Source organism: Moschus berezovskii, chromosome 2 (genome assembly GCF_049115385.1).
Source record: "Moschus berezovskii isolate FMDL1 chromosome 2, NW_MosBer_1.0, whole genome shotgun sequence".
NCBI lineage: Eukaryota > Metazoa > Chordata > Mammalia > Artiodactyla > Moschidae > Moschus > Moschus berezovskii.
The window spans coordinates 37,544,808-37,570,517 of NC_142461.1; positions in this window are offsets into that span (position 1 = coordinate 37,544,808).

Here is a 25,710-nt window from a genome sequence, read left to right on the forward strand (position 1 = left end):
CTTGCATGTAGTTTGTTATTCCTAGATATTTTATTTTTTATAAAACTATAAATGCCATTTAAAAAATTTTATTATCCAGTTATTTGTTGCTAGTTTATAAAAAATAATTGACCGTGTACACCATGAACTTGCTAAATTCATTAATTAGTTCTTGTAGTTTGTAGATTTATTTGCTTTTTCTAAATTTTCATTCATGTTGTCTGTGTATAATGACAGTTATGCTTCTTACTTTTCACTTCAAATTTTTTTTTCTCTGTCTCTGAAACTCTGTCTCTTTTTTTTCTTTTACATTATTCCATGAGCTAGGACTTCTAATACAATGTCAAATAAAAATGGTGATCATGTACATCTTTGTTTTTTTCCTTCAGCTTGGGGGAAAAATGTTCAATATTTCAGAGTTAAGTCTGATGTTACCCGTAGGCTTTTTGTAAGTACTCTCTATCAAACTGAAGAAGTTTCTTTCTATTTATAGTTTGCTGAGATTTTTTTATAAAAGTTGCTGTTGTTTTATTAACACTTTCTACACAACTAAGAAAATCAATGGTTTTCTTCCTTTGTTATGTCACTGAGGTGAATTACATTATTTTTCTAATGTCAAACCAAACATAATTCTGAAATAAACTCTGTTTGGTCTTAAAAATGTATGCATTTGATACACCAGTAAATTCAAATTACTAGTACTTTGATAATATTTTGCAAATGTTGAAATGGGGCGTGGACCTGTAATTTTCTTTTCATGTAGTGTCTTTGTAGGTACAGGTATTAATAATCTACTTGACATATAAAAGCAGTTGGGAAATATTTGTCCTTTCTTTTTATCCTGAGTTTGTGATAGAATGATTTTTTTTTTCACTAAATATTTCATAGAATTCACCAGTGAATTCATCTGGGCATAAAGTTTTGTTTGTTTGAGAGGGGAATTTTTGGAACTAATGTTGGTATATATAAATATAGCATATATAAAATATTCTGGTTTTTCTTGCATGGGTTTTAATGTGTTGCATTTTTCAAGGAATTTTCACATTTCAAATTTATTGTCAAGTTTATTGACATAATTTATTCATTATATCATCTTATTATCCTTTTATGCCTGTAGAATCTATGGTGAAATTTTGTTTATCATTCTGGTATTGCTATTTTTCACTCTTTTATCTTGATGCCCTCCAATAAGTTTTTATTATTTTTCATAAATTTTTGCAAAGGAATATTTTGGGCTTTGTTAATATTCTCTATTAAGTGTCTCCTTTTCATTTATCTCTGTTCTTACTTTTATTATTTCTGCCTTTGGTTTACTTGGATATCCCTGCTGTTGATTTTCAGTTTCTTGATATTAGAGCCTACTTAATTAATTTTGAAAACCATGTTTTTCTTGCAATATATGTATTTAAATCTAGAAAAGAATCCCCACCAAATACTACTGCATTAATTACATTCTACAAACACTGGCATACATGTTTTTCTTATTGTTTCATTCAAAACATTGACTTTCCGTTGTGATTTCATCTTTGTAAAATAAATTATCTAGACATTTATTGCCTAATTTTCAAATATGCAAGTATTTTTTAAATCATCTCCTGTAACTTGGCATTTGGAGAACACACTCCATATAATGTCAGTCCTTTAACATTTATTGAGATTTGTTTTTAACCCTTCATACTGTCTACTTTGTGAATGATTTATAGGTGCTCAAAAACAATTCACATAGTATTATTGCTTTATATAAATGTGAATTTGGTCAACCTGATTAGTAGGTTTTTTCAAATATTCTATAGCTTCCTGATATTTCTGTCTGTTTATTCATTTAATTTCTAAGAAAAATGTGTTTAAATTCCCAACTATGATTGTAGATGAGTCTATTTATCCTTTCAATTCTATCATGTTGCCATAGGTAGCAATACTTAAAGGTATGTTATCACCCATATACACATTTAAGATTATGTTTTTTAAAAACTGACCTTTTTTTCCACTATATAATGCTATGCTCCATAATTGGTAATTAAGCTAAATTACCTTGAATTAAAGTAAACTTTGTCTGGTATTAATATAGCCACACTAGCTTCCTTTATTGCATGGTGCATCTCTTTTTGTATTTTCATTTGTCAGTATTCTTACATTTATATGAAATTTTATTCTAATAGCACATTGTTTTTAATGCAGGCTGAACATTTCCTCCTTGTACATGGAGTATCTATGTGTTTTCTATTGCTACTGTAACAAACTGCCACCAGGTTAGAGGCTTAAGCAACTCAAATTTACTATTTTACTATTCTTAGGTTAGAAGTCCTATACAGGTCTCCCACTGAACTAAAATCAAAATGTCAGGAGTCCTGTGTTTGTTTCATGAGAATACAAGGAAGAAGCTATTTCCTTGTCTTTTCCAGGTTCTAGAATTCACCTACATTCCTTGCATAATAATGTTATTTCTCCATTCTTAAACTTAACAGTATCCAATTCCTGCTGAGAAAGTTTCTCCACTTTTAAAGGTTCATGTGATTATATTGGCCTCATTCACATAATCCAAAGCAATTTTCACAACTCAAGGTTCATAATCAATCACATCTACCAAATCCCTTTTGCTAAGGAAAGTAACATACACACAAGTTTCAGAGATTAGACATGAACATTTCTGGGATTCTATCTACCACAGAGTATCAATTTGCATTTTAGGTAGTTATTGATACGGCTGAGTTTAAGTCAATTATTTTGATATTTCTCTATTCAATTTCCATCTTAGTCTGGACTGCTGTATCAAATAAACCATGAACGGGGTGAATTAAATGACAAGCATTTATTTTTTTCTAGAGGGTGTGATATTCAAGACCAGAGTGACCACTTGGTTGTGATCTGGTGAGAACCCATTTCCTGGTGAGAGGATGGCTATCTTCTTATTATAATCTCATGGCAGAGAGCAGAAAAAGCAAGATCATCTTTCTAGCATCTATTTTTATAAGGTCACTAATCCTAGTCATGAGGGGTCCATTCTTATGACCTAATTCCCCTCTAAAGGCCCTACCTGCAAATACCATCACATTGATGATGTGATATTTAGGCTTCAACATATGAATTCCCAAGGGAAACAATATTTAGTCCATAGCAACTTCCTAGTAGCTGTTCTGTTTCTATTTCCCTATGATCAGATTTGAAAAATGATATTATTAGAAAATTATGATTTTAATAAGATTTTTATAGTTCAAATTTTACATAGATGAGTTATATACATTCTTAAACGTCCTTTAATTTTCTCTGTATCTTAAATGTGTATTTGTCCATTAAAAAATGAACTAGTTTGTTTGAGATTTCTCATAACATTCTTGTTTTGGTTAGATAATAGGTCATATAACTAAGTGTGTATTCAATCCAAAGAGGAAATCGTTTAATTAACTTCTTACTGTTACCACTGTTTTCCCCCTAAGGGATTACTTGTAATGCTGTCTTTATTCCTTCATTTAAAATCATCTGATACTTTCTTAAGCATAATTTTATCTCTTCCCAGTATGTGCCTCTCCCTTATTGCAAGCAGAAAAGCAGTATTTTTTTTTCTATTTTTGCCTCTGTCTTCAATTCATCCAATTTAACAACAGCCAAATTAACCATCTGCTCCATAGTCAACATAGAAGAGCTGCCCAGCAGTTAATTGCTAGAGAATGTAACCTTAAGCTCATTTCTCAGCAATGCTTTAGGAAAACAATAGTTTTGGAGGAATTCTGGAATGCCAGTTGCCTACTCATACATCTAAACACTGTAAGATCTCTCTGTAGATGAAACAACAGATCTACAGAGAGTTACACACCTGGGTCATTTCTTTTTTGTCCCCCACAGCACTCTTTTCAGTGGATTTCAGTTTGGCATGATGCTATTAACTTATACTGAGCAACAGTTTAAAAAACAGTATATGAACCACATACTGTTTCCTCTAAGGTGTGCTTATTGACGCTATTTACTGTACTTTGTACAGTTCTCACATGAGAACACATACACCAAAAAAAAACAAAAAAAACCCCAAAAACATTGCCCACCCCCCTCTGGTCTCAGTGTGAGGTGTAATTTTTCTTATGAGCAAGTGATCATTTTACTGGAGAAATTTTCAGACATATGCAACTGACAGTGTTTTCTTCTTGCTTAGGCTTCTGGAAAACTCTCCAGTCAAGGCACAATTTTAGTGAATTTATAAAGGCATTAATGTTGGGGAGTAACTGTTCCCATCTCCATCTTATCTTTTTTAATCTCATTTCTTCTTTCATTTTCCTCCAAGATTTTCAAATACAATGGGATTTCTTTTTTCTACTTGCAACTGAAAGCAACCCTGTGGTGCTGGAGAAGACTCTTGAGAGTCCCTTGGATTGCAAGGAGATCCAACCAGTCCATTCTAAAGGAGATCAATCCTGGGTGTTCATTGGAAGGACTGATGCTAAAGCTGAAACTGCAATACTTTGGCCACCTCATGCGATGAGTTGACTCACTGGAAAAGACTCTGCTGCTGGGAGGGATTGGGGGCTGGAGGAGAAGGGGACGACGGAGAATGAGATGGCTGGATGGCATCACTGACTCGATGGACATGAGTTTGGGTGAACTCCGGGAGTTGGTAATGGACAGGGAGGCCTGTCGTGCTGTGATTCATGGGGTCGTGGAGAGTCGGACACGACTGAGCGACTGAACTGACTGACTGATACAATAAATACATGACAATATCCTAATACAAAGTGGTTTGCTTTCTAGTTTTCTCATCATTTTTTATTTTAATACGGTTTCCATGTTTAATGAGTTGAGATAGGTGAATTTATTAATAGATTATTATCAATATGTTAATTTGGAGTCTTTTATTCCATGGAAATTGAATATGACTAATTTTAATAATAAAAGGTAAGTACTGTACCAGTTTACACTCATACAAAATAAGGGAAGTTTGTTCCTTGCAAACTGATAGAAACTAAAGCTGTGGTGAAAGAGGGACTACAGAAATGAGTATTATAACAGAAACTGTCTTTGAATTACATCATCTCCAAATTGTCCCTGTGACTTCATCCATTGCTTCAAATTCAAAACTCTTGAGGAAAGCATTTGATTAGTCAATTATGAATCACGCATACTCAGAGGTACTAGGCTGGGGAGTGCCACTTCATCCTTCTTAGTAGGAGGCTGGTTTCAACATCCCACTAAGACTACACACAGAAAGAAAGAGGAAATTTGAAAATAAATTGTGGAGGTAGAAAGAAAGAATGGATGCTAGAGGACTGAAATTTTTTTAAAAAATGTCATTCACAACAAAGGTACAATGTGATTTACAACTTTGGTTTATTACCATTGGTGACCAAAAAAAAAAAGAGAAAGATGCCCCAGAGAGGAAAGGTAGAGGCTTTGCTTATGAAGCATTTCCTCCTTCCCAATTTGAGAATCAGACGTGGAGGCTGAAAGCACACGCATGAGGCAGAGAAGAGTGCTAAGGACTCCTTTCTTCAAAACCGAGAAGACTTCATTTGCTGGAAAATTCTATGACGGAGGCAGAGAGATAAAGTAGAAAAAAGTTCACAGTTTGGAGATAGAAGCTGTAGATTTAAATTCTGGCTCTTTTACAAACTGTGTGACTTTGTGTTAACTTTTTACCCTCTCTGTCATTCACCTACAACATATACAGGATGGGAATAATACTCACCGACTTGTTGTGAGCACTTAATAAAATTATGCAATCAAAATTCTTGACACATGTAAGCTGTTGTCATTTTCCAAAACACATCTGACCTTTGCTAGAGATGGAAATTCATATATACAGAGAGATTGTCCTTTGCTCATGAACTTTGAACTGGCCAACTCTCACAAGAAAATAAGAGTTTAAAAACCTGTGCAATCTACTGAACTCCACCAGATGTTATTAGAAATTACATGTGTCAATTTTGTTGTTTCCTGTCTTTAGGGTATTGTTGCATTAGTCTTATTTTGGGAAGAGTCTACAAAAAGTATCAATTCCATCATGTTCCATGAGTATAAGAACAATGTTACTGCCAGAAGTGCTATAGAAGAAGGCCATAACTGTGGAAATAAAATTAGAAATATTTTCCATGAAATTGGTAAGAGAAGGTCAAATGCTGCTGCATGTTGTCTGGTGAAACTTAGGAAGAAAGGATCTAACAAAGTGCCCAATCAGAAAACAAGATCTAAAGCTTACCAAAATTTTAGGAGAAAAGTTTAAACATATAATGAGAGAAAGAAAATGCTCAAGCCACTTGTGAAAGCTGAATTGTTGATACCTGTAGCATATGAGAGCAACATCAGCTCTATCTTTACCTGGTTTAATTATCAAAACTTAAGTGTAAATAATATTTATATAATACTGATACTCCAGCCTTCTACCAAAAGGTGGAGTGCTTTTCCATTAAAATTTTAGACCTCAGATTTAGTGTCATTACCTCAGAGATTGGATATGTACTGGGTTCTCTCTGGTCAACTTAACCCCATCACCAGCCTCATCTATGATATGTCTGCATCACAGAGGAGAAGCTGGGAAGTATCAATACATTTCACAAAATCCCCTTCTCCATCTGGTTTCAATTTAAGAATCAGCTAAGGAGAGGCATTTGCAAGAAATCTGGAGAGTGAAAGACAAGGATAGACCACTCATCTCCAGAGAAAGTTCTGGACAGATATGCGAGCTGGTGTCAGAGGCAACAGCTGAAACAAACTTCATGTTAACTTTTTAATAATTAATTGCTTTGATGCTAGCAAGAGTTTCTTTGAACTTTGTTTCCATAGCACATAGCATTTGGGCAATTTTTAATGTTTTTCTAATTTTATATCCAAACATAAACTTGTGTGACTGGAATACATAGAGTGGCTTATTTTTCTTGATGGATCTCTGACTGCAAACCAAACTTCTTTTTCAGTGAAATGAAGGGGTTGAGTACTGATCTGACTTTTATAATTTCAGCAGTGGAAAGCCACACTAAACAACAAACAAACAGATAAAAATATCAGCACAATGTAATTGTATTTACTTCGGCTCAAGTTCCGTTCCTAACACAATAAGCTTGGGTAGGACCTAAGGATATGTATTCTAGAGGTTTCTCCTGGATGATTCTCATACAAGTGACCAAAGATTACAATTTAAGAGAAAACAATTAAGGCTATGAGTGTAAACTGCTACTACATTAAAATTCAGCTCCTTTCCTAATGTCTTATGCTTTTACATTCATTTATTTATTCATGTGAATGAAGTGAGGCAAGGATCTTAGAGCAAGTTGACAGATGACTATAATGAGAGGTCATGTGTGAGAGGTCATGAGAGGTCATGTCCCAAGGTCATGGGACTTTACTTGGTAGGAAAATAGATGTAAAGGAAGCTCAGAATTCTAAACACAGACTTGATTTTTTTTAAACATTTTTTTTTTTCTTTCGGTAAAGTGAAGAAAAGGAAGTTGGACAAGTAGTAGCAGGAGAAGTAGGGGAAAAAATGTAAGTAACAGCATATTTCCCTTGGGAACTTCTAGAAATTTTGAACTAGTTTCAAGGAAGGAACTAGATGCCTCAACCTACTACCAAAAAACCTCTGTCGTTTTATTTATAATAATAAAATCTTTTTATTGATATAAACTCTTATTTTAGCTCATAGATCTATGGATCAGCTGAGAGGTCTCACTAATTTAGATCAGACTCAACAGATCTTTACCAGCCAGGTTTATTATATGTCCAGGTCAGCTGGTGAGTTTCTCAGGGTCTGAGAGTCTAGGTTAGTTTCAGCTCTCTGAGTTGTAGTCCTTGTCATGTCTAACTGTTTGAACGGAGAAGGCAATGGCATGCCACTCCAGTACTATCCCATGGATGGAGGAGCCTGGTAGGCTGCAGTCTGTGGGGTCGCTAAGGGTCAGACATGACTGAGCGACTTCACTTTCACTTTTCACTTTCACACATTGGAGAAGGAAATGGCAACCCACTCCAGTGTTCTTGCCTGGAGAATCCCAGGGACAGGGGAGCCTGGTGGGCTGCCGTCTGTGGGGTCACACAGAGTCGGACACGACTGAAGTGACTTAGCAGCAGCAGCAGCAGCAGCAACTCTTTGCAACCCCATGGATTGTAGCCTGTCAGATTCCTCTGTCCATGGAATTTTCCAGGCAAGAATACCGGAGTGGGTTGCCATTCCCTTCTCAGCTCTCTGGGTTCTGCTTTAACATGATGTCTCATCTCCCACTAGGCAAGCTGGAGTTTATCTTCTGTTTGAAGTGGCTGTCTGAGACATTGAGGGTTCACAAGTACTTTTGAGGTCTTTGCTTAGAAGTGGAACACCTCCTCTTCCATATATGGTTTGGTCAAATCCAGCTAAAAGACCATTTCAAAGTCAGGGGCAAAGAATAGTTCTTTAGATGAGAGAGGTTGTAAAGATGTCATAAAAGACACAGATATGGAAGAAAAAAATTGGGACCAGCTGGCATTACATTCTAGCAGGATAAAGAATGTTCTGTCAATGCTACAGTCTTTCTTGGCTCCTTATGCTATATTTCACTCCCAGTAATCTCTGTTCAGTTCAGTTCAGTCGCTCAGTCCTGTCCGACTCTTTGCGACCCCATGAATCACAGCACGCCAGGCCTCCCTGTGCATCACCAACTCCCGGAGTTCACTCAAACTCATCTCCACAGAGTCGGTGATGCCATCCAGCCATCTCATTCTCGGTCGTCCCCTTCTCCTCCCGCCCCCAACCTTTCCCAGCATCAGAGTCTTTTCCAGTGAATCAACTCGTTGCATGAGGTGGCCAAAGTATTGCAGTTTCAGCCTTAGCATCAGTCCCTCCAATGAACACCCAAGATTGATCTCCTCTAGAATGGACTCGTTGGTAATCTAGAAAAATTATTTTTCCATCTGTGTGGCCATAATTTAGTAAAATTATTTTCTTATTCAGTTAGTAAAGAGATGAGAGAGAACTGAGTAACAGTACTCCAAACCCTCTAAATATCTAGGGAAAGGAAACACATCACACTTCACGTAGGCTTCGGTGTCAAGTTGACAATAGCTACAAATACCATTCTTTGCCAATAATTCATATTAGGGTCTTGATATCCACAGAGTTCCTTATCAGTATCTAAGAGAGAAGAGAAGAGTTTTGCTTTGTTTTCTTCCTTCTATACTTAAACTTAAAAGAAGCGGCAAACCTTATTGTCCTACATACAATGCAAAGGCTATAAAGGTAAAAAGAAGAGAAGAGCAAAGGTAAAAAGAGGGTAAGAGTGAACACTTCTCCAGAGTAATGGAAAGGAAACCTGTGATTCTGCCCAAGACTGTGATTTTTCATTTACAAGGCAGATTGGCCTTTAATATTATTTGCAGGCTCTTGAGCAAATAAACCAGGTCAACAAAAGGAAAGTTAAGTGATTTGATGAAGAGAGTTGAGAATGCTCTTTTAATTCACTCAATTAAACATATTAAAGAAGCATGTAATGAGGCAGGTAATGCAAATTATATTTCCAATTCTTCTGTTTGCACCACTTCATTCTATCTCCAGACTCTTCTGGCCCACTCCAAAGTTCTCAGTCGATCCTTCATCTTGCCATTATTGACTTACAGAAGATCTAATTGGGAGGAAAAGAAAAGTCTTCATACAAAATGGTATGCAATGGATAAGATTTAATAAATGACATCTACACTTGATGTTTATGTGTCAGAAGCTCAGAAAATCTTACTGTAAAATACTGACATCCTGAGGGACTTCACTAGGCTGTTGCATGCTTGGTTGCTCTGTCATGTCCAACTCTTTGTGACCTCATGGACTGTAACCCACCAGGTTCCTCTGTCCATTAGATTTTTCAGGCTAGATACTAGAGTGGGTTACCATTTCCTCCTTGGCAGGGGATCTTCTCTGCCTAGGGATCAAACCCACATCTCTTGTTTTGGCAGGTGGGTTCTTTACCACTAGTACCACCTGGGAAGCCACTCACAAGGCTGTTTGCCACCTTCAAATAATGCTACTTAAAAAAAAATATGAAAAATATTTATGTTGACTCTCACCCCACATTTCCAATCATTCTCAATACTTGCTTTGAGTATTTGGCATAAGCTGGAATCAAGATTACAGGGAGAAATATTGATAATTTCAGATATGCAGATGACAGCACCCTTATGGCAGAAAGTGAAGAGGAACTGAAGAGCCTCTTGATGAGAGTAAAAAAGGAAAGTAAAAAAGCTGGCTTAAAATTCAATTCAAAAAATGAAGATCATGACATTTGGTCCCATCATTTCATGGCAGATAGATGGGGAAACAATGGAAACAGTGACAGACTTTATTTTCTTGGGCTCCCAAATCACTGCAGATGGTGACTTCAGCCATGGAATTAAAAGACACTTACTCCTGGGAAGAAAAACTATGACCAACCCAGACAGCATATTAAAAAGTAGAGACATTACGGACAAAGGTCCGTCTAGTCAAAGCTATAGTCATGTATGCATGTAAGAGTTGAACCATAAAGAAAGCTGAGCAGCGAAAAAGTGATGCTTTTGAACTGTGGTGTTGGAGAAGACTCTTGAGAGTCCTTTGGACAGCAAGGAGATCAAATCAGTCATTCCTAAAGGAAATCAATCCTGAATATTCATTGGAGGGACAGATGCCAAAGCTGAAGTTCCAATACTTTGGCCACCTGATGCAAAGAGCCAACTCATTGGAAAAGACTCTGATGCTGGGAAAGACTGAGGACAAGAGAAAAAGGGGATGACAGAGGGTGAGATGGTTGGATGCCATCACTGACTTGATAGACATGAGCTTGAGCAAGCTCCAGGAATTGGTGATGGATAGGGAAGCCTGGCATGCTACAGTCCATGGGGTTGCAAAGAATTGGACATGACTGAATGACTGAATGAACTGAACTGAACATGAGTATGGGCTTCTCTGGTGACTCAGACAGTAAAGAATCCACCTGCAGCGCGGGAGACCTGGGTTCAATCCCTGGGCTGGGAAGATCCCCAGGAGGAGGGCATGGCAGCCCACTCCAGTATTCTTGCCTGGAGAACCCCCATGGACAGAGGAGCTTGTAGAGTCCTTGGAGTCACAAAGAGTTGGACACACCTGAGCCGCTAAGCACACGACATGAAGAGAGAGAGAAAGAGTCACCTTGTGTTCCCGCTCCTGTCCTCGGCCATGCCTAGCCTCAGAACAGAACAGGGAGAGAGGAAATGATCTGCTTCAGCCTCCATTTAGTCTCCTAATTTCTCAAACTAACAAATACCGTAATTCACCTAGCCATAGTTTCGTTTAGTTTAGTTTTAGTTCAGCCGCTCAGTCGTGTCCGACTCTCCGCGACCCCATGAATCACAGCACGCCAGGACTCCCTGTCCATCACCAACTCCCGGAGTTCACTCAAACTCATGTCCACCGAGTCGGTGATGCCATCCAGCCATCTCATTCTCTGTCGTCCCCTTCTCCTGCCCCCAATCCCTCCTAGCATCAGAGTCTTTTCCAGTGGTCCATAAAATAAAGGTGCATCTTGTAACTTATAGGATGCTAAATCCAATAAAATATAGTACTAAATTTATCATTTCTTCCTTCTCTCTCCACCAGTATTCTTCCAGTGACATTAACTGTGAAGCAAGATTGCCTCACGTCAGACCTCAGAGCTGTGTAAGGAAGCTGTGAGCTAATTTAAGGAAAACGCATGATGAAAAAAAAAATACAGTGCTATTTAAATTATATGCTTTAAATAAATGTCGGCTTTTATTTAAATAGTAAATATGATTGAAACCCAACATGTGCTTCTTTATAAAGACTAAATTGGTTGAGACACAGTTTTGGAGTGTTTCTCCAGGTTATTTATTTTGAAAGGTTTCTGGAATATTCTTTCAGCCTCTTCTTTGTATACAGTTGCACTACCCTTATATTTGGAGATATCAAGAGTAAAAGTGAAGCTATTCTAGGTAGCTCCATAAACACAACTGGGAAAGATACACATCACTTGTGAATAACCAGATTTAGGATGAATATAAGATGAAACTTTCTAGCTGTCTAGACTCTTCAGTACAGAGTGATCTTTTGAAACTGTGAGGTCATTATCTCTGTGGGCTTTTGAAGCAGAGGCTGTCTGTGCTTCTATCAAGGGTGATGATGAGTGGATTCCTGCTTGGGTGATAAATGTAGAACGAGAGGAACCATTCTTTCCAACCTCAGATTCAAAGATTCTGTGGCATGATAATATATAAAACACTATCCATTCTATATTAAGAAAGCAAGGCTTTACTTTGAAAGCTATATATTTGGCATTTCTTAAAGGAAAACAAGAAGACATGGTCAATGTTTCCTTTTCTACTATCAATGCTACCACTCTGTTTTATATTCAAATATGACCTCATTTTTTTCCCCTCCTTTAACCCATGCTTAGTGCTAAAGTGTTAAAAAATACACGATTGAAGATGGATCTTTAAAAATAGCTTCAGGTTACTCTATAGAAACTGCTGACTTCACTAAAATAAAAATAAAAGTAAAAGCAATAACTCCTGATATAGTGGCAACTATTGTTCAGACTACTGCCTTGATGTGGTTGGGGAAAAATTTAAAGCGTGTATTACTCTGCAAAGGACCTAGTAATATCAAAATATAGAAGAGTCTAACTCTAGTGGGTAATAAAAATTCTTCCAAATCCTGACATGCATTTACAGCCTCATTCACAGTTTTCCTATTTCATTTCATACAATATAGCACATGAATTGAGCTCTTATAAATCTTACCTTTCTGTCTTCCGTCCTGTTTTATATTTTTATATACTCTTTCCCCTTCTCCATGCCTTTAGTTCCTACTTTCTTGTGTTTACCAATCACATAACACAAATATCTTCATCAGATTTTAGAAGCCACCTCATTGAACACAGATCGTTACACATTCAGATCTTAACCTTCCATGTTCAAGTGGAAACCTGATCCTCTTCAGTGTGGGGGAAAAACCACCAAGCTGAAGAAGCTGACTGTGCCCACAGGTGGACATGCCTTCCCCAGAAAACTGTTTTGTCAGGATACACCTATCTGAATAGTGAAACTAAGTCATACTGACTGCCCTTGGGTAAGAAGCACACACGCTCTAATGTGACTGCATTTACAGTGTCATACATGTTACATTTGTAACCTAAATCCGTATTAACAGGTTAGACCATTCTATTCTGTTCCCTGTAGATTTCCTAAAGGGAAAAAATACCTACCACCAGGAGTTTTTGCTTATTTGTTGATTTTTCTTGATAGAATCTACCAAAAAATCTGTAACATATCTATCACAAATTTCTGATGAATACAATCAGCCCATTTTATGGATCTCTACATCTAGTGTTCTTATTCTATTTTTCTCCAGGCGTTTTACTGTTTCTCCAACATCCTGTGTTGAATTTAATTGATTACAGGGCTCTTTCTAGAGTATCTAAGTCTAAACATCTTTAGTTTTGCTGAAAGGACCAGCACAGACCACACAGAAACAGATGAAAATAACTGAATACCTCCACCTTACCCAAACAATTTGTTCATCCAGAACCTGACTTCTCCATCTCCAGAACAAGTCCTCTAGAACCAGAATGATCTGCTTTCAAACTAGGATTACAGATATGTGTGTGTGTGTGCGCGCGCACGCATGCTTGGTTGTGTCCAATTCTTTACAACTTCATGGACTGTAGCCCACCAGGTTTTTCTGTCCATGGAATTTTAAAGGCAACAATACTGGAGTGGGTTGCCATTTCCTCCTCCTGGGGATCTTCCTGCCCCAGGAACTGAACCTGCATATCCTGCATTGGCAGGCAGATTCTTTATCACTGTGCTACCTGGGAAGCCCTACGAATATGGACATGCTATACTCAGCCATTCAGTCATGTCCAACTCTTTGCAACACCATGTACTGCAGCCAGGCTCCTCTGTCCACAGGATTTTCCAGGCAAGAATACTGAAACGCCTTGCCATTTCCTACTCCAGGGGATCTTCCTGACCCAAGGATTGAACCTGCATCTTCTACAAGTCTCCTGCATTGGCAGGCAGGTTCTTTACCACTGTCCCACTAGGATGATTTAAAAACTTATCTTGAAAACAAAGCATAGGATACCAGTTACTTCTAGTCTCTTTGGGGAGGTTGCCAGAGGGTTATAAAAGCAAATAAAGTATAACATCAGGCATTCCAGTTGGGCTTAAACTATGACTTAGTTGGATATATGGAATTAAGAGGTGATCCCTTCTCTCAGGTCAGTTTATGTTCACTGATTCACATGTGGATTGAAACAAAGCAAAAGCAAAGACCTTTCCCAACAAAAGAGTACCCTGAGCTTTCTACCAGCTTGGGGCTCTGGCAATAGAATTCTGTTTGGTATACTAATCAGGGAAGTCCTGAGGAAAGAGTTTGCTCCAGGGAGAAAAGATCACAGAATAAAGAATCATTTTCAGCAGCAAGGCATACTGGCTGGAGTGCAGTGTGTTTTGTGGAATCAAGAGTAGAATGTAAAAGTGTTCCCCACCTGGCCCTCCTTTGTCTTGTGTGGAGTTATTAGCCTTTGATGATGCCTGTCGCTAGAACAAAGAGGGTATTTTGGTGACCACGATGGTCTAAAGATTAGAGGCATTTATATCATTTTCTCCACATACTATATACATTTATATTTTGGAGCAAATTGGTGGTTCCTAAAATAGGGCCTCATTGAGGCTCTTCCCAACCTGTTGACATGATCCAAAGTCTGACATAATTTAATTCAAAAAATAAACAAATGGGACATTTATTGAAATTGTAAGGTTAAAAAATAAGATTATGTCTATTATGTTTCTAATATAGTAAGAACCCCACACACGAATGAGTTCCTTTCCAAGAGTGCATTTCTAAGTCCTATTTGCTCATAAGTCCAACAAAGTGAGCCTAGGTACCCACCTAACACAATCATCTATATAAAACTATACTGTAAGAGGCTTATAATACTTTTTACACAAATAATACATAAAAGGTGAACATAGAAAATAGCAAAACAATTTTAAATCTTATAGTACCTTAAGATACTCTTAAAAAATACAGTAGCATCAGCTACATCACTGCTGCTTCTACACTTGCTTCCAGACATCCTGGGCTTGAAATAAAGACCTTGTTCTACCGTACTCTATACAGTCATGCATGCAGTACTATACAGTAAAGTGCATAAAAGCACAATCACATGTAGAGGATGCACTCACATGACAGTATACACCAACACGTGACATAGCGCACATGATCGGACATGCGTACATAGATTCACATCTTTGGAAGATCTCAGTTTGAAGGTTTATTATGTCGGGGACTTACTGTAGTTTGAAATCAAGAAATCTTCATGAAAAAAATTCTTATCCATGTAACACCATGGAAGGAAGTATTATATTCTTGAATTTGCATAATGTAATTGCTTTAAAATGTTGGGTTAGTTTCTTGTGTATCATAAAGTGAATCAGTTATATGTCTACATATATCTCCTCCATCTTGAACCTCACTCCTGTGGGGTCCCCTTGCTTCTCCCCCGGTGGTGCCACGGGAGAGAGCAAGGCGTCGGGGAGTCCTCGGCCTCGGATGTGGAGCCCGTCTTGCCTCCCCGCGCCAGAGCGGTGGGGAAGAAACCCCAGGGGAAGGGTGAGCTGGCCGCCCGCCCCACAGCCCTCCCCGCCCGGAGAAGGACACGCAGCCGGGGTTCTGTCAAGGCAGTTCCGCTTTATTGTTACAAGCTCTCCGTTTATAAAGGCAAGCGTGGGGGTTTTGCAAGGGACTTTCTGCGGTAGGCTCCAATCATATTAAGGGTCAGGTCGTCACGTGCTGACGTCACAGCAGAGGTCTAGGGTGATCATGCACTGTTCGTGCAAGGGGAAGTGTTCAGGGGCCAATCACAATTTTTTGTGATTATCTGGGGCTGGCACCCTCCTGACATCCGTCAGGCGCCATCTTTATTGGTGCACCTTTGCCATGTGTCCTTTCTCAGCCATGCGCCCTATACACTCCCGTCCCCCTAACCCAACCCCTGTAGGTCATCAGAGAGCATGAGCTCCCTGGGCTATACAGCAGGTTCCCACTAACTGGGCTTCCCTGGTGTCTCAGACAGTAAAGAATCTCCCTGAAATCCAGGGAACCCAGGCTCAATCCCTGGGTCGAGGAAATCCCCTGGAGAAGGAAATGGCAACCCACTCCAGCATTCTTGCCTGGCGAATTCCATGGACAGAAGAGCCTAGGGGGCTACAGTCCATGGGGCCAAGGAGTTGGACACAGTTGAGTGACTAACACTTGCATCTACTTTAAGCATGGTAGTGTATGTATGTCAATCCTAATCTCCCAATTCATCTCACCCTCCCTGCTCTGCATCCACATGTCCATTCTCTAGGTCTGTCTCTCAATTCCTGCCCTGCAAACAGACTCATCTTGTGGCTGGATTTTGATGCTAACTATATTGAGTGATATGCCCTACCACTAGAACAAGAGCTGGTAAAGTTATTTTTTTGGAAAAACTCTCATAGTAAATAATTTTGGACTCAGTAGGCCATACTGTACTGTCACAACTACTTGAATGATACTGCACAAAAGTATCCAAAGGTAATATGTAAACAATTGTGCAAGGATGTGTTACAATAAAACTTCATTTACAAAAACAAGCATTTCATGAATGTAAGCTATTCCATGGTATTGTTGCTTCAGCATCTGTTTGTTTGACCAAACAGTCTTCAGGGCCTTAAACTGACAGAATTCTCCTGCAATGCGGGAGACACAAGAGATGCTACTTTGGTGCCTGAGTGGGGAAGATCCCAGGGTGGGGGATGGAGGGCATGGTAACCAACTCCAGTATTCTTGCCAGGAAAATCCCATGGACAGAGGAGCCTGGCAGGCTACAGTCCATGGGGTCACAAAGACCTGGACAAGATCAAAACAACTGAACAGCACAGTAGCAAACTGACACAAGCCACCTGAGGTAAGCACATGTTCTAGATGATAGCCCAGATAGTCACAAGCAAATGTGAGTGCCTGAAATGACTCACCCTAAAGCACTTGTGATCAACAATCTCCCCCATCTCTTTGGTTCTTCCCCTCATGTATCAAATAAAACCCCCACTCAAGTGGGCCTTAGGAAGCATCACTACGAACAAAGCTAGTGGAGGTGATGGAATTCCAGTTGAGCTATTTCAAATTCTAAAAGATGATGCTGTGAAAATGTCTGCACTCAATATGCCAGCAAATTTGGAATACTCAGCAGTGGCACAGGACTGGAAAAGTCAGTTTTCATTCCAATCCCAAAGAAAGGCAATGCCAAAGAATGCTCAAACTACCACGCAATTGCACTCATCTCACATGCTAGTAATGTAATGCTCAAAATTCTCCAAGCCAGGCTTCAGCAATATGTGAACCTTGAATTTCCATATGTTCAAGCTGGATTTAGAAAAGGCAGAGGAACCAGATATCAAATTGCCAATATCCAGTGGATCATTGAAAAAGCAAGAGAGTTCCAGAAAAATATCTACTTCTGCTTTATTGACTATGCCAAAGACTTTGACTGTACGGATGACAACAAATTGTGGAAAATTCTGAAAGAGATGGTATTACAAGACCACCTGACCTGCCTCTTGAGAAATCTTTATGTAGGTCAGGAGGCAACAGTTGAAACTGGACATGGAACAAAAGACTGGTTCCAAATAAGAAGAGGAATACGTCAAGGCTGTATATTGTCACCCTGCTTATTTAAGTTATATGCAGAGTACATCATGAGAAACACTGGGCTGAAGGAAGCACAAGCTGGAATCAAGATTGCTGGGAGAAATATCAATAACCCAGATATGCAGATGAAACCACTCTTATGGCAGAAAGCGAAGAACTAAAGAGCCTCTTGATGTAAGTGAAAGAGGAGAGTGAAAAAGTTGGCTTAAAGCTCAACATTCAGGAAAACTAAGACCATGGCATCTGGTCCCATCACTTCATGGGAAATGGATGGGGAAAAAGTGGAAACAGTGACAGACTTTATTTTCTTGGTCTCCAAAATCACTGCGGATGGTGACTGCAGCCATGAAATTAAAAGACGCTTACTCCTTGGAAGGAAAGTTATGACCAACCTAGACAGCATATTAAAATGCAGAGACATTACTTTGCCAACAAAGGTCCATCCAGTCAAAGCTATGGTTTTTTCAGTAGTCATATATGGATGTGAGAGTTGCACTATAAAGAAAGCTGAGCACCAAGGAACTGATGCTCTTGAACTGTGGTGTTGGAGAAGAATCTTTAGAGTCCCTAGGACTGCAAGGAGATCCAACCAGTCCATCCTAAAGGAGATCAGTCCTGAATATTCATTGGAAGGACTTTTGCTGAAGCTGAAACTCCAATACTTTGACCCCCTAATGTGAAGAACTTACTCATTTGAAAAGACCCTGATGCTGGGAAAGATTGAAGGTGGGAAGAGAAAGGGACAACAGAAGATGAGGTAGTTGAATGGCATCACCTACTCGATAGACATGAGTTTGAGTAAACTCCGGGCATTGGTGATGGACAGGGAAGCCTGGTGTACTGCAGTCCATGGGATTGCAAAGACTCAGATATGACTGAGCTACTGAACTGAACTGAGGCTTACAAAACTGTGCCATTCTTGGTTTGAATTGACCAGTTTAGTCTTAGTTCAGGAATCCTAAAGCCCTGCACTCACAGACCCTTGTAAAGACATGTGCTTCATGTCCTGGCTCTTTCTATACACTCTGCCTTGACCTTCCTATGTGGTATCCCTTTAGGCATGTCTGTACTTATTTTAGGACCCGTGGGCAATAAACGTCTCTATTTCACTTTTTCTTGCCATCATCTGTTGAGTGGAGCCTCACCATCTGGAACCCTGTACTCTACTTATGAGTGCTAATTTAACAAAGTCATAATGAGAGGGTGGGCTAGATTTGGCCTGAAGGCCATTGTCTGCTCACCTGTTTTCTAAAATTATTTTCAGCATTACTTTGCTGAGGACTCAGGATATTTCAATTCCAATAAAATAAAATCCAACCAATCTTGTGCTTATCCAGTTCCTAGTTGCCTTCCTGCCCATTTTTCACCCTTGATCTGCTGTGCTCTGTATTTCAGCATTGTGTGTTTCCTTCTGCTGTTTTCCATGTCAGCTGCCTTCTGCCTGAGTTAGGACAATAAAAGGTACTGCGGAGAGACTGGAAAGAAGGGGAGAAGCCTGGGTACTGGTCTATTGCCACTTGGCTTCTGGCAATGTCTTAAATGAGCAGTGAACCTCTTCTATGGATCCTGTTCATGACAGATTCTCCTTCTGTGGTTGTAGCTTCCACCTCTTGCCTTCTTGGCAGCATACTTCTTTCTTGTCCCTTCATATTAAGGATAACCTGACTTCCTGTTGTTAATCGTGGGGTGGCTTTTGATCCCTTGTTTGGATTCTCAGCTCTAACGTCACTTGAGACTACCCTTCTGCCTTCAGTCCCCTCTGTTTTAAGTAGCTGAAATGATTTCTTCCTTTCTAGTAGAGAAGGGTCATACAAGAGGAAGCAAAGCTGTTCTGATTAGGGGCCCCTTTGAGGTGTTATGTGGGATGCTAGCAGCTCCAAAGATCCAACTCAGTTATCAGGGATAATAACCAATAACCTGGTTTAGTATAGGATGCATTTATGTCACATTACAAGGATTCTCAGAAACACTTCTGGAGTAATTACGTTCTTGTGAGTAGGTGGGAGCTTGGTATCAGTGAGACACAGGTACAAATATGAATGTGACTTCAACTGTACTCAAGGCATGGTGAAAGCTGGGACATCACGTTACAAAAAGTATTCCATTCTGAACTGTAACACTATTGATCTTTCATTATCTGTCATTATACTAATGACATTCAACATTTTCCCTAAAAACCAATTAACAGAGTTACCATTTCTTCTATGGGTAACAAAAGAGGAAACTAAAGAGATTTCAATCTGTTCATGTTTCCATCACTGTCATTAAAATACATATAAACTTTCAGACTTCAGTGCCCATTGCCAGTTCTAGTCTGCTGAAGTCTGGGAGAGTTACAGAGGCCACTATAATTTAAACTCATAGCTTGATAGGAACAGTCAGCCCTAGTTAAATGCCATCAATAGCTAATGCAGTTTGGACAGTTTAATTATGTACTTGTCTGAACACTTGTCACACTTCTGGTGACTTCAAAGCAGTGTAGTTGTCTTTGGCACTAAAATTTGAAAAGTGTTTTATAATCATTTTTATTAGTGCTTCTTCACATTAGATCACCAGGCAAAAAAATGAGACATGAAGAGGTTAAGTAACTTGACCAAGCCTAGACTGAACTGACAAGAAAATATTGAGGCTGATACAATTAGCTAAATGGTTCAAGTAAAATTAAAAGCACATTTTTGGAAGGGAAGGATGGGAGGAGTTTAAATTACCAAGCAAATTATCTGATAATCACTTTAACTCTCTGTTCTAAGATTAAAAACAATGATCCTCAATTCAGTGTTAAAATTCTCAGTGTATTGCTTAATGCTAGAGTTTTATTGAAATTATGAGAAATTATGTATTTAAAGATTTTGACTCCTTCCTTTTGAAGTTGCATATTGATATCGCCACCTAGTGGACAGATTTGTAATGAAGTCCAGCAAAAAGTTTAGGGAGGAAAAGGTGAGAGCAGATGCTTCTAGAACAATTATCCCTCATGCACACCTTCTTTCTCAGTAGTTACACCTCTAATATTGAACCTGAAATTTTTGTTCTGAACATCAGCTCCCAGAGGAAAAAAAAAATTCAGCATCATGATATTAACAGACGTGTCTTGCCTCCTCAAGGAGAACCAGACGAATGAAGTTCCCAGTGGCCAGGAAAACATGAACATATGTTAAAGTCATTAATGGCTGTGTTGCTTCTGTTTAGCAGCAAGGTATAATGACACAACTTATTTGCCTTTTCCTCATTATGGACTGTTAACAAGGAGAGTAATTATGACAGAAAAGATGAGGATGGCAGTATTCTTTAGATTAGAAATAAAGGGTAAATCTAATATATAATGCATTTCTTCTGCTAAAAACAATACATTTAATAGAAAATCTATTCAGTATTTATATTGCAAGCTCTATCTATTATGTCATAGGGATTAATGAAGACTTTGTTTTTGTTCATTCTTTCTAATTTATCCACTTTAGGACGGAACCGTCTTTACTTAAACAAGTGGCTTGCATTGGTCAGTTTCCATGGTGGATATTTTTTCAGGATCAGTTTTGTAGGGTTTTTTGAAATGCAATATTCTACATAGGTACAGTAACTAAAAGTTTGTGCCTTTGTCTTTAGACACAATGGTATACTTGTAACTGAGGAGCATCTTTAAAAGAAACAAACTTCTTTCTGTTGAATCAACTCCTATCTGTGCCATTTCTTAAGCTTTGTGACAAGAAAGTCTATCAGAAATAACACCTGCAGACATTCTCTATAGTATCTAAAATTTTCTAGCAATTATAAAATCCAATAAAGGAGCTAAATCCTCAACATCCATTTATAATTGTAACCGTCTGGTTATTTTATAATTTTGTTTTTAAAATGAAAGATATCTTGCTCCATTAAATTACTATCTTGCATAAAAGTTCCTCATACATTTTCCACTCCCTTTCTAATTATTATTATTTGGTTAAGTATGTTAAAAAATCCAACCAAGAAGCACCTGGTGATTATAAGCTATATGCAATATTGAAATTTTAAATAAGTTTAGACATCAGGCAAACATTTCATGCCCAGCATATTACTTCATCATGTTAGCATTAAACAAACATGAAAAGTGTGTATTGGAACTACTGGGTAGGTGAATGACTTTTTGAAACTCTTCAGATCTAAAAATGCATCTACTTAGAAACACCAAATGAGATTCATATGTTATTAATTTTGGTCATCCATAAAGACATATCTTTGAATGTAATCTCACTTTGCTATTCAGAAAGCAGTTATTTGGGCAATATATTTAAATAAGAATATATAGTTTATAAGAAATTTCACAAGATGTTGGACATTTCAAAGAAACTTAGAATACACAAAAATTCATTAATCGCTTTCAGTTTTCCAGTGGATTTTAGAATACATATGTGTGGGCTTCCCTGGTGGCTCAAACGGTAAAGAGTCCTCCCGGATGTGGAAGATCTGGTTTCGATTTCTGGGTTGGGAAGTTCCCCTGAAGAAGGAAATGGCAACCCAGTCTAGTATTCTTGCCTGGAGAATCCCAATGGACAGAGGAGCCTGGCAGGCTATAGTCCATAGGGTCACAAAGAGTCAGACACAACTGAGCAACTAAGCATGGCATGGCATGTGTGTATGTGTATGTGGATATATATAAATAAATATATTCAATGCTAAAGAGTTAAGAGATATAATAATCCCATGGACAGGGGAGCCTGGCAGGCTATGGTCCCTGGGATCACAAAGAGTGAGATGTGACTGAAGTGACAACACAGGACAGTGAATAATTTAAGACATAGAAGTTTGTGTTTTTTTTTAACACCTTGAAAAGGTGTTTTTTTGCCTGTTTCTTTGTTTGTTTTAAACCAAGAAAAACAGTGCCTAACTTCTCACTTGCAGCCATGAAATTAGAAGAAGGAAAGCTATGACCAACTAGGTAGCATATTAAAAAGCAGAGACATTATTTTGCCAACAAAGGTCCTGCTGGTCAAGGCTACGGTTTTTCCACTGGTCATGTATGGATGTGAGAGTTGGACTGTGAAGAAAGCTGATCGCCGAAGAATTGATACTTTTGAACTATGGTGTTGGAGAAGACTCTTGAAAGTCCCTTGGACTGCAAAGAGATCCAACCAGTCCATTCTAAAGGAGATCAGTCCTGAGTGTTCATTGGAAGGACTGATGCTAAAGCTAAAACTCCAATATTTTGGCCACTTCATGCGAAGAGTTGACTCACTGGAAAAGACTCTGATGCTGGAAGGGATAGGGGGCAGGAGGAGAAGGGGACGACAGAGAATGAGATGGCTGGATGGCATCACCGACTCGATGGAGGTGGGTTTGAGTGAACTCCGGGATGTGGTTTTGGACAGAGAGGCCTGGCATGCTGTGATTCATGGGGTCGCAAAGAGTCAGACACGACTGAGCAACTAAACTGAACTGAACTGAAATGTACTTTTCTTCTTAAGAAACATTGTACCTTCAATGTACCTTCATTGTACCTTCTTCTTAAGAAACAAGTACCTTCAAGAGGTACTTGATTTTGTTTCTGTGAACTTGTTTTAATGTTATAATCTCTTCAGTGTGTATTCTCTTTTAAAAGACTCTGATGCTGGGAGGGATTGGGGGCAGGAGGAGAAGTGGACGACAGAGAATGAGATGGCTGGATGGCATCACCGACTCGATGGAGGTGGGTTTGAGTGAACTCCGGGATGAGGTTTTGGACAGAGAGGCCTGGTGTGCTGTGATTCGTGGGGTCACAAATAATCGGACACGACTGAGTGACTGAACTGAACTGAACTTCTCACTATTATTACCCATTCCTCAGCAAACAACCATTTTGATTTCTTATAGATGGTAATTTTGGTAGTTACATCAATGTTTACAAATAGTGTGGAATTGATATCCATTATGGAAGTGAGAAATCTATTCTTTCTTCCCCTCATTTAATCCCAGGGCCTGAACTTCCTTTCCATACTCCCCGTTTATATAATATCCTAACATTGTCACTTGGTGTGGATCATTTTCTGAGTTTACATTATCCTATGGTAGTTATTGGAGAAGGAAACGGTAACCCACTGCAGTATTCTTGCCTGGAGAATCCCATGGACGGAGAAGCCTGGTAGGCTACAGTCCATGGGGTCGCAAAGAGTCGGACACGACTGAGCGACAGAACGGAATGGAACGATGGTAGTTATAATCACAACTGGGTAAGGTGGTAAGATATGATTACTTTTTCTTCCCTGAACAATTTTCTGCTCTCTCTCCAGAGAGAAAGCCTTCTAATTATCTTATTTTTTCATTAGTTCAGCTATATATTTACATTTAATTCTACTGCCAAGCCTTCAGTCACTTGACATATTCTTTCAAAACATCCAAATGTGTCAGGTATTCACCTTCCTGAAAGCTTCTCTCCCAAAACCTTCTGACCTGCCTCAATCTGAACGGGTTGTCCCCTGTTCCTATTATACAGTTAGAAATTCCCCTTCACCAAATTCCTGTGTTTAGGTCTCATGATTTCTCTAACTCTTGACTTCTTGTTTCTTGAATCACTCCACTATTAGGGCTTCCCTTGTGGTTCAGATGTTAAAGAATCTGCCTGCAATGTAGGAGACCTGGGATCGATCCCTGGGTTCGATCCCTGGGTTGGGAAGACCCCCTGGAGGAGGGCATGGCAACCCACTCCAGTATTCTTAGGTGGAGAATCCCATGGACAGAGGAGCCTGGTGGGCTACAGGCCATGGGGTCACAAAGAGTCAGACACGACTGAGCGACTAAGCACTGCACAGCACAGCATACAGCAGTACGCCACTATGAAGTGGAGCATGTCTTGAGAAAGAATACAAGAAATGTAAAATTTTGAGACTGAAACCTGGTAGGACCCTGTGGTGCCTTCCCAGGGACCGACCCTTGTGTCCCCCACATCGTGTTTGTAAGAAAACTTTAGCATTCTAGGCCTCTCTGATACCCAAAGAGAAAAGTTAATTAGAGCAGTGAGAAAATACAGAAACAAAGGAAAACAAGAAAAATTAAAAATGGTTTAGCCAGAAGACAAAGTCAAGTGCCAGCTCATCCTCAAGGGCCATAGATAAATCCCCTAAGCTACATCCTTGAGTTGTTTTACAGGTACTAAAACTTCCACCATGCTTCCCAGGTAATGCTAATGGTAAAGAATCCACCTGCCAGTGCAGGAGACGCAAGAGGCGTGAGTTCAATCCCTGTGGCAGGAAGGTCCCCTGGAGAGGGAAATGGCACCCCACTCCAGTATTCTTGCCCAGAAAATTCCACGGACAGAGGAGCCTGGTGGGCTACAGTTCATGGGATCGCAAAGAGCTAGACACAACTGAGCAACTGAGCATGCACACACACACACAGAGACACACAAAAAACTTCTACCAGATGAAAGACATTACGTGCTGACCACTGGCACACAGATCCTAGACCCATGGGAACCAGCAGGTTAGTGGTGTTGATTCTCCATACACTATAGTTACCTTCTCACCAGCCAATCAAAAGAATGTCTGTGAGCAGATCACATACCCTGTGACACTTTCCCTCATCCCTCTCTAAAAAGCATTCTCTTAAAGCCTTCAGGTAGTTCTAGTCTTTGGAGCATGAGCTGTTCATTCTCTTTGCTTAGCCCCTGTTGGGCAACTTGCAATAAACAATGCACATTTTCCACCACAACCAGTTATCAGTAGATTGGCTTTGCTCATTGGTTTCCTGATGTTACCACTCTAGTCATTGAATTTACATTTTTAGCCAATGTGTTTATTTCATGTCTCTAACATTGAATGTGAAGAACACCAACCACACACCTACCCTGTTACACAGTTTAGATATAAGCTTTTCCCAGAAAAATCCTTTTACAAGATTGATATCTAGTTAATGGATGGTGTAAATATTTTTTTATCAATACTTAACAGAGAAGATTTCGACTTTGCATTCTATTCCCCCATAATTAACACCCACATCGATACTGTAGACGAAAGGATGTTGTATTCATTTTGTTGACAGAATGATTTGAGACCAAGTAGGAAATGCCATTTGACAGCCTCTGCATATTCTTCATTCTAGGGAGAAATGCATTCTGCTAGCTGTCCAATCAATTAGGT